Source organism: Eulemur rufifrons, chromosome 6 (assembly GCF_041146395.1).
Source record: "Eulemur rufifrons isolate Redbay chromosome 6, OSU_ERuf_1, whole genome shotgun sequence".
Classification (NCBI taxonomy): domain Eukaryota; kingdom Metazoa; phylum Chordata; class Mammalia; order Primates; family Lemuridae; genus Eulemur; species Eulemur rufifrons.
The window spans coordinates 12087369-12097276 of record NC_090988.1 but is presented as its reverse complement, the minus strand read 5'-3'; the positions used below and the strand labels follow the sequence as shown (position 1 = coordinate 12097276).

Genomic DNA, 9908 nt, shown 5'->3' with positions numbered 1-9908 from the left:
GAAACGTGCATGATGAGGTCCCAGCTTTCAAGAAGTTATTGTTGGCAGTGTGCTATATAATGTGATGGTTTCAACCTGTTTTGAAATGAAACTTTGAGGATCCCGAATATATATAGTAGAATGTGCTATGGTGGAAACTGGAATAAAAAGTTCAGACGTAGTAGAGACAGACCTGGTTTTTTTTTCTTCCTCTCCTTCCTTTTACTGGTCCCTGAGAAACTTCCCCAAATTCTAATGTGCCATGAGCTGCTTTGAAAACAACTTGCATCACTTGGGGTTAGGGAAACACTGAACTGAAAGACAAACAGCCTTCCACAATACGAATTCCTGCACCACCAGGTACTAGTTGTGTCATCTTTGGCCAATTATTCTACGCCACTGAACATCAGTATCTTCATTAATGAAATGTGGATAAAAATAATGTCTTTGTGGTTATTGTAACTATTAAATAAGATCATGGATATTAAAGAACTTTGTAAAAGAGAAATTCATAGCCCATTCATCAGGACCTGAGATAAATCTAGTATACCCCAACAGGTGATTCCTCTTTTATTCTGTTCTAACATTTGGCAAGATTGTAAAAGATACTTTCTTTCTAAAGAGTAGGAATTTGAATACTCCACAGGAAAACAGAAATAAACTAAGCAACACAGTTTGTTTCTAAGGCAGTATGGGCTGTATTTCTACTAAGTAAAAGTATTAATCATGGTTTGATTTTTTTCTCACAGATATTTCTCATTTCAAACTGAGGCACTCCTCTTCATATGAAAAGCTTGGATAATGAACTGAATGAGGACATTTATACCCCCATGCAGTGATGTGGCAAAGAAACTTGGCCAATGGAGAAGAAGTACAGACTCTGTTTCAATGTTCAGTGGTGACCCTGACCAACCAGAGGTGGAAGGTGGAATACCCTTCATCCTTCAATGACTTCCTCGTGGACCATCCTGAATAAGAAGATGCTCAAATGGTCCGGCTTTGTGAAGCCAAGGCAGTCAATGTTGCAGTGCGCACAAGTGTCCTGCTGCGGGATCCCGCCGAGGCCCTGTCTGGCACACCCCGTCACCTGTCCATAGCTGCAGCAGAAGCAGCAAAAATGTGAGGCAAAACTGGTGCTGCTGAAAGCCCAGCATCTACTGTCTGGATCCATAGCTTCCCTATCTCAGGGAGTTTTATCAGAAAAAGCTGTGGAGTCCAGCTATGATGCTATTCTGTCTCAAAAAGATGAGGACTATCTGAAGCACAATTAACCCCTCCATGCAGGGGGGTAAGAGAGAGTTTTAAAACAGAGTTTATTCATAAGCACTGATATAAGTAAAAAAAATTCCACTAATCAAAACATGAAGAAGACAAGCTTGTCTGGTAAGGAAGGAAATTGTATGAAAATTTTCCATAAGTCCAAGCCATTGGCCATTTCTGTGTCCTCACAGAATCACTGCAGGAACAGCTGCTTGATTTGGATACAACTAGAAACTTCCCACCATGGGCAACAGATGCCTTCAAGAGGTCAAGGAAACAGCAGCACAGCTCAGAGCACAATATAAATGACTGCAGAGGCAAACTGTCCTTTCTCTGGAGTATTTGTTTAAAGAAGCAGCATAAAAGTCTCCAGGAATCTGTTCTCTTTCATGAAGAGGAGGACTATCTCAAACTATATAAGTCTTTGCAAATAGATGGACAAAAGCTTTTTAATCAGAGTTCGGTCATGGGGATTGAGGTGGACAAGAGTAGTGCCACCAACCAAAACACTGAGAATATTTTACACCCAAGATTAATCCTTTGCCCACGGAGTAGCCATCCCAGCTTATCCTCTCCAGGTATTTCCCCATCGGGCGCACCAGTGGGCTCTAGGACAGTGCTATTTCTCAGATTTCTGAACACTCTATGTTTATACCCAGTGAAACTCCTCTCCAATAGCTCACACTTTTCAGGCCAAAGAAAACACAAAAGGCTCTCTTCTTACTGCAGCAGTTCTGGCCTTGTTTCTGGAATGCCTCGACCCCCATCAGGGCAGGCCAGCAGCTTCCCGGCTTATACAAAAAAGGACACCAAAGAGTGGCTTTCATAAACACATTCTGTAACTCTTCATCCCACCACATGGTTGAGAAATGGTGTGGCCAGCATGAAAAACTGATCCCTCAAAAAGAAGGCAAAGGCAGCCAGACCAGAGGAAAAGAAGACAGGTCCTGTGGAAGGACACTTGGAGCCACCTCCAAATGTTTCTGGTGTTCTAGAAGAAAACTCACGGCAAGAGGAACAGAATGACATTCCCTTAAGGACAGCGGAGGGACTGGGAGCTGTGCTGTCAGCCCAGTGCTGTAGTTCTCCCTGCCAGGACTCAGACAGACTCTGTAGCTCCAAATTCAGCCCGGTGGAAAGCAAACTCAAGCTGTGCGTGAAGTCACAGGAGGAAGTAGAGCATGGTGGCCACAGCTCCTCTGATTCTCTGCCTTGTGGAGGAGCCTCAGCCAGCTCTTCAACTGTGGATTCTGTGGCCAGCCCAAACTCAGGGCCTACAGTTGTCTGTGATGTTGGGGACAAACATTGAACCACAGACATTTAAACATGATAAGATGGCTTTTGTAATTTTAAGCAACAAAAACAAAATGAGAGGTATTAATTTGCCAGACTTCAAACTATACTACGAGGCTGTGATTATAAAAACTGCTTGATATTGGCACAAGTGCAGGGACACAGACCAGTGGAACAGAACAGAAAATCCAAATATAAAACCATCTTCATGTAGCCATCTAATCTTTGACAAAGCAGACAAAAACATACTCTGGGGAAAAGATTCCTTATTTAATAAATGGTGCTGGGAAAACTGGATAGCCACATGAAGAAGACTAAAACAGGACACACAGCTTTCACCTCTCACAAAAATCAAATCATGGTGGAAAACAGACTTCAACCTTAGGTCGGAAACTATTAGAATTCTAGAAGAAAACGTAGGAAAGACTCTTATAGACATTGGCCTAGGCAAAGAATTTATGAAGAAGACTCCTAAGGCAATCACAGCAACAACGAAAATAAATAAATGGGGCCTGATCAAATTAAAAAGCTTCTGCACAGCCAAAGAAACAGTCATGAGAGTAAACAGACAACCTACAGAATGGGAAAAATTTTCACATACTACACATCAGATAAAGGACTGATAACAAGAATCTATTTAGAACTCAGGAAAATCAGTAAGAAAAAATCGAACAACCCTATCAAAAAGTGGGCAAAGGACATGAATAGAAATTTTTCAAAAGAAGATATAAAAATGGCTAAGAAACATATGAAAAAATGTTCAACATCTCTAATCATCAGGGAAATGCAAATCAAAACCACAATGAGATATCACTTAACTCCAGTGAGAACGGCCTTTATCAAAAAGTCCCAAAACAATACATGTTGGTGTGGATGCGGAGAGACAGGAACACACTTACACTGCTGGTGGGACTGTAAACTAGTGCGACCCCTGTGGAAAGCAATGTGGAGATACCTTAAACAGATTCAAGTAGACCTACCATTCAGTCCAGCAATTCCATTATTGGGCATCTACCCAAAGGAACAAAAGTCATTCTATAAAAAAGACACCTGCACCCGCATGTTTATAGCAGCACAATTCACAATTGCAAAGATGTGGAAACAACCCAAATGCCCATCAGTTCATGAGTGGATTAGCAAAATGTGGTATATGTATACCATGGAACATTATTCAGCTATTAGAAATAATGGCGATATGGCATCTCTTTGGTTCTCCTGGAGAGAGTTGGAACCCATTCTATTAAGTGAAGTATCCCAAGAATGGAAAAATAAGCACCACATGTACTCACCAGCAAACTGGTTTCCCTGATCATCACCTAAGTGCACATTTGGGAATAACACCAATTGGGTATCGGACAGAGGTGGGGGCTGGGGGAAGGGATGGGTGTATACCTACTTGATGAGTGCGATGGGCACTGCCTGGGGAATGGTCACGCTTGAAATTCTGACTGGGGGGGATGGCGGTGGGGGGAGGGGATGGGTGCATACCTACATGATGAGTGCGATGTGCACTGTCTAGGGAATGGACACGCTTGAAGCTCAGACTCGGGGGGATGGGGGGCATGGGCAATATATATAACCTGAACTTTTGTACCCCTTTAATGAGCTGGAAAAAAAAAAACATGATAAGAAACTGATGTCCACAAGAACAGGAAATGAGACAATAATAACCTAAAGATAATAATTATTATGACCCCTTTGTATAAGATACCTGGGAGAGGTAGCATAAGGATAATTATTGTTAATACTTATGGCAAGAAGAAATAATAATTACCTTTATTGAAATGATTTTACAAAAATTTTATGCCAAAAAATATTTGTTACTTAAGTACTTAGAGGTTATCCTTGTTAAGCCATGGGATTGGTCCTGTCCTGTGGTTTTAGAGGTACTTGCAGAGGACCAGAGAAAACATCCTCTGTAGAGGAAGCATGTCTTATGTGAATAGTCTGTGAGATTAGTGTCTTGAGAGGACCAGGATGTCATGAATGAGGAATAGGGGATGGGGAGAGAGAGGAAGTTGTACAGAGAAACCATCCACATTTTAATAAGCAGCCAAGAAAGATGCTACTAATCAAAGCATTAAGAAGAAAAGCATGTCTAGTAATGAAGAAAATCATGTGAGACTTTTCTCTAAATCTAAGCTAGGGGCCATTTCTGTGGCATTTTACAGTCACGTGTCCTCACAGAATCATTCCAGGAACCAGCCAATTCATGCACCCAGAGTGGAGAAAATAGTGATTAAAGAACGCTGGGTAGCATGATGTCAGGTTTTTTCATTGGCTGTATTTGTTGATTTGTTTTTTCTCACTAGAGATGGAGTCATTTGCAAAGGCTTCAGGAAAAATAAATGTGAGAAAAAGAAAATGGTTGCTCAAGATATCCTAGTCTTCCAAGGATTAGTAGCATTTTTTTACCTACTTAAAAAACATTTCATAAAATATGGGAGTTTGTTACATAAAGACATGGGTGTTTAAAATATAAATATGCTCAAACAGAATACATCCATGATGAAAACTTTTTTAACCTGAGATGGCTTTGAATGTCTCTAAACTTTCAATCTTGCTATAGAAAACATCTGTCTTTATAAAACATTCCTTTCGTCACTTGAACAGACCATGATTCTGAAACGGAAACTTCTTATTGCCTGATATTTTTATAATGATCTCACTTTTCCTCTTCAAAAGAAAGTAGGTTGTTGGTTATTGAAAACCCAGCCAGTGCAGTCATCAGCAAAAAGCTTGATAACTTTATTCTGGTATTTAGACTTTGGTGTCTTGAGTTTCGAGGGTTTCCAGGTTGAACATTCTCACAGCTCTGAGAAAGCTCTGGGTGGTGACTCAGTTTATCCTGCTGGGCATCCTGCACATAGAGGGTCTGGAGATGATGCTTTTGGTTTTGTTTTGTCCTTCTACATTTTCACCCTTGTGTGGACTTGCCCATCCTACTGGCTTTGTCTCCACTCAGCATCACACTCCCATATACCTCTTCCTGTGCAAGCTGTCTATTTTCACATAGTTTTCCTTTCTGTGAGATCCCCCAAGATGCTGCTCTACCTCTCAGGGAACAGCCACACCATCTGCTATGCAGGTTGCAGGTCCCAGCTCTTCTTTCACCATTTCCTGGGCTATACTGAGAGTTTCCTGTACTCAGTGATGGCCTACAACTTCTTTGTTGCCATATGTCACCATCTACACTACACCATCATCATGAGCCACAGAGTGAGCACCATCCTCCCCTTGGGACATTTCTCACCACTCTGACCTTCCAATTGCCCCAGAGTGGCCCCAATGAGGTGGACTATTACTTCTTGATATTCCAATGATGCTGAAGCTGCCTTCTGCAGACATGTCAGCCCTGAAGATGGTGGGGTTCATCAACATGGGCCTCATGCCCCTCGGCTCTTTTCTTCTTAATCTTTCCTCCTGTAGTCACATCATCTGTTCCATGCTGCAGGTCTGCTCTGCCAAGGGCTGACGCTGCTTTCTCCACCTGTAGTGCCAACCTCACTGCCATCCTGCTTTTCCACCTGCTAGTGGTCCTCATATACCAGAGGCCAACCCCAAGCCCCTGTCTGCACGCAGCTGTTCAGACCCTGAATAACCTGGTCACCCCCATGCTGACCTATTGATCTACAGCCTGAGGATTAAAGGGCTGAAATCATTGCTGAGGAAAGTATTACATCAACTGCTCTTCCTTCCTGAGCAGTTGTACAGACACATGAGTAGCTTACACTTCTACCACACTTTGTAGGTTGGGAAACATTTTTATTCTCACAAATATTTTTGAGCTTGAGAACACAGGTATTATTATCTCCATTTTACAACGTGGGGACTAAGACTCAAAGAGTTAATGTAACTTGTCCAAGGACTCTGAAGGACCGAATGGCAAAATGAAGACTCTCGGACTGTTTTTCTGACTCTGGACTGCGCTCTCTTGAGGACAAGGTAGTGCTCAAGATGGAGGGATGGGACTCCTCCCATGGACCTTCTGGTTCTCCTTCTTAATTTTCTTCATCCTCCTCCATCCTCTCCTCCTCTCCCCACCCCACACTGGAACTTCTTCCTCTTCTGCATTATTGTGTCTTCAAATGCCTGCATTGGATAAACCCTCATCTTATTGTTCTCAGAGTTGTTGAAAAAGTGGGAGAAGTGCATCCCCATGGCTTCAAATGGTATCCTGTTACTTCTATATCATAAAATGTTATAAAGAGAAAGACTTCTACCCAGTACCTGAGGCAGGTCTCCTACAGGCAAACCAGAGGTACATGTGCTATGTCACTTCTAAACCCTGCCCATTGGGCTTAGAGCTGGAAACAGTCCCTGGCTGTGAACAGGCAGCATGTGAGTCAAGACAGAAGGTAGGTGGGGGAATCCATGGAGTAGTGACTGTGCTATGATTCTGTGTTAGAAAGTTTGCACTTGGCATTGTCTTGCTCTGCACAACCAGGGGAAAGTATTAGGTCCAAGCTGTCATTGTTGTGTGTTCTTGGCTTCTCTGTTTACTAAAAGAGTTTGATATCTAAGATCCAACTCCAGCTGGATTCTGATTTCTTTGAAGGCTTCTCTGTTTCCCTCCAAAATTTCTGGCAAATATCCCTGTATTTTCCAGTTATTTCTTGTTGATCCTTTCTGAATGTGTTACAGAACCAGTACCTAATCTGAATTTCACTTATTTGTTTTCCTTTACCTATAGTGCCTGCAGAGAGCAAAGCCAGCATGGGAACATCCCAAGTTGAAACCTATAACATGCACACTGAAAGTGAAATGAAGAAGATGGCCAGTGACATGGCATTGGGAGGATCGTGAAGGGGGTTTTCAAAAGCATGTTCATGGGGTCAAGGCCTATTCTGTTTATTCCCTGCTCTCCCTGGACCCTGTTGATTTGTTCTACATCAAATTGATTGAAAGAATAAATAATCAGTCAGAAATAATGGTTTCAATCTCTCAATTTGCAATTTTTTACTTTTTTGGTCAACAGTATTGTTACTTTTACAAAAGTAATCATTCAAGCTGAGAGAAGAGCATTATTACACTGATTATTATATTTTGTCTTAGTTCACTTATGGTAATAGGGGAAATAATATGGTAATTATTGGAATGCTAAATTAGTGAGAAACAGTGCACCCTATTATTTATCATTCTATATTTTACATTTTGTCTAAAATATTACTTTAACTCTTGGCTCAGTAATATTCTATAATAATGACACCCTAAGAAAGCCATCAACCAGGTTCAATGTAATTACCTTCCAGATAGAATGTTCATCTTCCACCCTTGAACTATCTGTAAACCATGTTGCTTATCTGGCATCCTCTGATAACTGATCAGAAGGAGGGTTCTATTTAGTTTTGGAGTTAGATAACTCATCAGGGCTATCCAAAGTAGAGCTTAAAGCAATAGAAACCACCTGTTCATATATTCAACGCTACCCACAGTGGTCCCCTCATTGCATATTTTTGTAACATATCATTTCTATTTGATTAAGTAACGTCCTTGGGCACTTATGTCTCTATTGGAATATTGTTCCTATAAAAACCATGAGTTCTCAAAATAATTTTAGATGTCGCTGTAATAGAAGTTTCAATTAAAGCCAATACATAATTTTAACTGATGATCAACAATTACCTATCAAAGAGAGTAAACCTGAAGGCAGCCTCACGTAATTCAAGTCCAACATTGAAGTCATTATCTCTAGGTGACAGCCATAGGCCTTTGTAAAGTTTTGGTCTGTTTAAGTGTATACTGCTGATGTTTCTAATATTGTTTGAGCAAACGGATTGCAGAGTGCCAAAGGACTCAAGTGGCTCTGTGGAGCAACAATACAAAATGCTGTTAATTACAGCCCCAATCAAATTTAGGTTTTTTTTCCTGCTAATTTTGTTAATAGAGACTAACAAAATTCTCAGATGTAGTGCAATTTCCCCAGAAACCAAACAACCCTTCAATCTTTTTGCCTCTTGTGTTGACATTGGAGCTGTCAGAAACAATCACTTATTTCATAGTTTCTTGAAGAATATCTCTAGTGGCTCTGGCCCAAGCAATTCTCAGAATTTTATTGCCTTACTGGGTTCTATACTTCAGCCAGGTTAATCAGCCACTCCTTCCCTAGTCATATGATTAACCACCATTTGTATCTTCATTATTTCTTATAGCTGAGTAATATTCCATGGTATACATATACCACAGCTTAATAATCCAATCATGTGTTGATGGACATTTGGGTTGTTTCCACATCTTTGCTATTGTGAATTGTGCTGCTATAAACATTCGGGTACATGTGTCTTTGTTACAGAATGACCTTTTTTCCTTTGGGTATATGCCCAATAATGGGATTGCTGGATCAAATGGCAGGTCTACTTCAATCTTTTTAAGATACCTCCATAATGCTTTCCACAGGGGTTGCACTAGTTTGCAGTCCCACCAGCAGTGTATGAGTGTTCCTGTCTCTCCACATCCACGCCAACATGTGTTGTTTTGGGTTTTTTTGATAAAGGCCATTCTCACTGGGGTTAAGTGATATCTCATTGTGGTTTTGATTTGCATTTCTCTGATGATTAGGGATGTTGAGCATTTTTTCATTATGTTTGTTATCCATTGTTATATCTTCTTTTGAGAAGTTTCTATTCATGTCATTTTCCCACTTTTTGATAGGGTTGTTTGATTTTTTCTTGCTGATTTTCCTGAGTTCTAAATAGATTCTTGTTATCAGTCCTTTATCTGATGTGTAGTATGCAAAACTTTTTTCCCATTCTGTAGGTGGTCTGTTTATTCTCGAGACTGTTTCTTTGGCTGTGCAGAAGCTTTTTAATTTAATCATGTCCCATTCATCTCTATGGTTCTCCTGGAGAGAGTTGGAACCCATTATATTAAGTGAAGTATCCCAAGAATGGAAAAACAAGCATCACATGTACTCACCAGAAAATTGGTTTCGCTGATCATCACCTAAATACACATCTGGGAACGACACCAATCGGATATCAGACTGAGGTGGGGGTGGGGGAGGGGATGGGTGTATGCCTACACAATGAGTGCATTGCGCACCGTTTGGGGAATGGTAACGCTTGAAGGTGCTGACTCGGGAAGGGGGGATGGGGAAGGGAGGGATATATACCTACATGATGTGTGCAATGCGCACTATCTGGGGAACAGACATGCCTGGAGCTCTGATTTGGGGGGAAAGGCGGTACGTGGGCAACGTATGTAACCTGCAATTCTGTATCCCCCATAACAATAAGATGAAATAAAAAAAAAAAAGAACAAGCAATAAACACAAACTTGGTTGGATTTAAAACAAAAAAACAAAAAAACAAAAAAAACACCATTTGTAACTCAGTCCTCATTTTATCTTCACATTGAGATATCAACCTTATGTCATC

At 40.9% G+C, this 9908-nt stretch overlaps 1 pseudogene; it reads left to right on the top strand.

The window, feature by feature from the left end:
• The first annotated feature begins 5085 nt into the window (after positions 1-5085).
• On the top strand, positions 5086-7349 carry LOC138383736 (olfactory receptor 10D1B-like; annotated as a pseudogene).
• The last annotated feature ends 2559 nt before the right edge of the window (positions 7350-9908 follow it).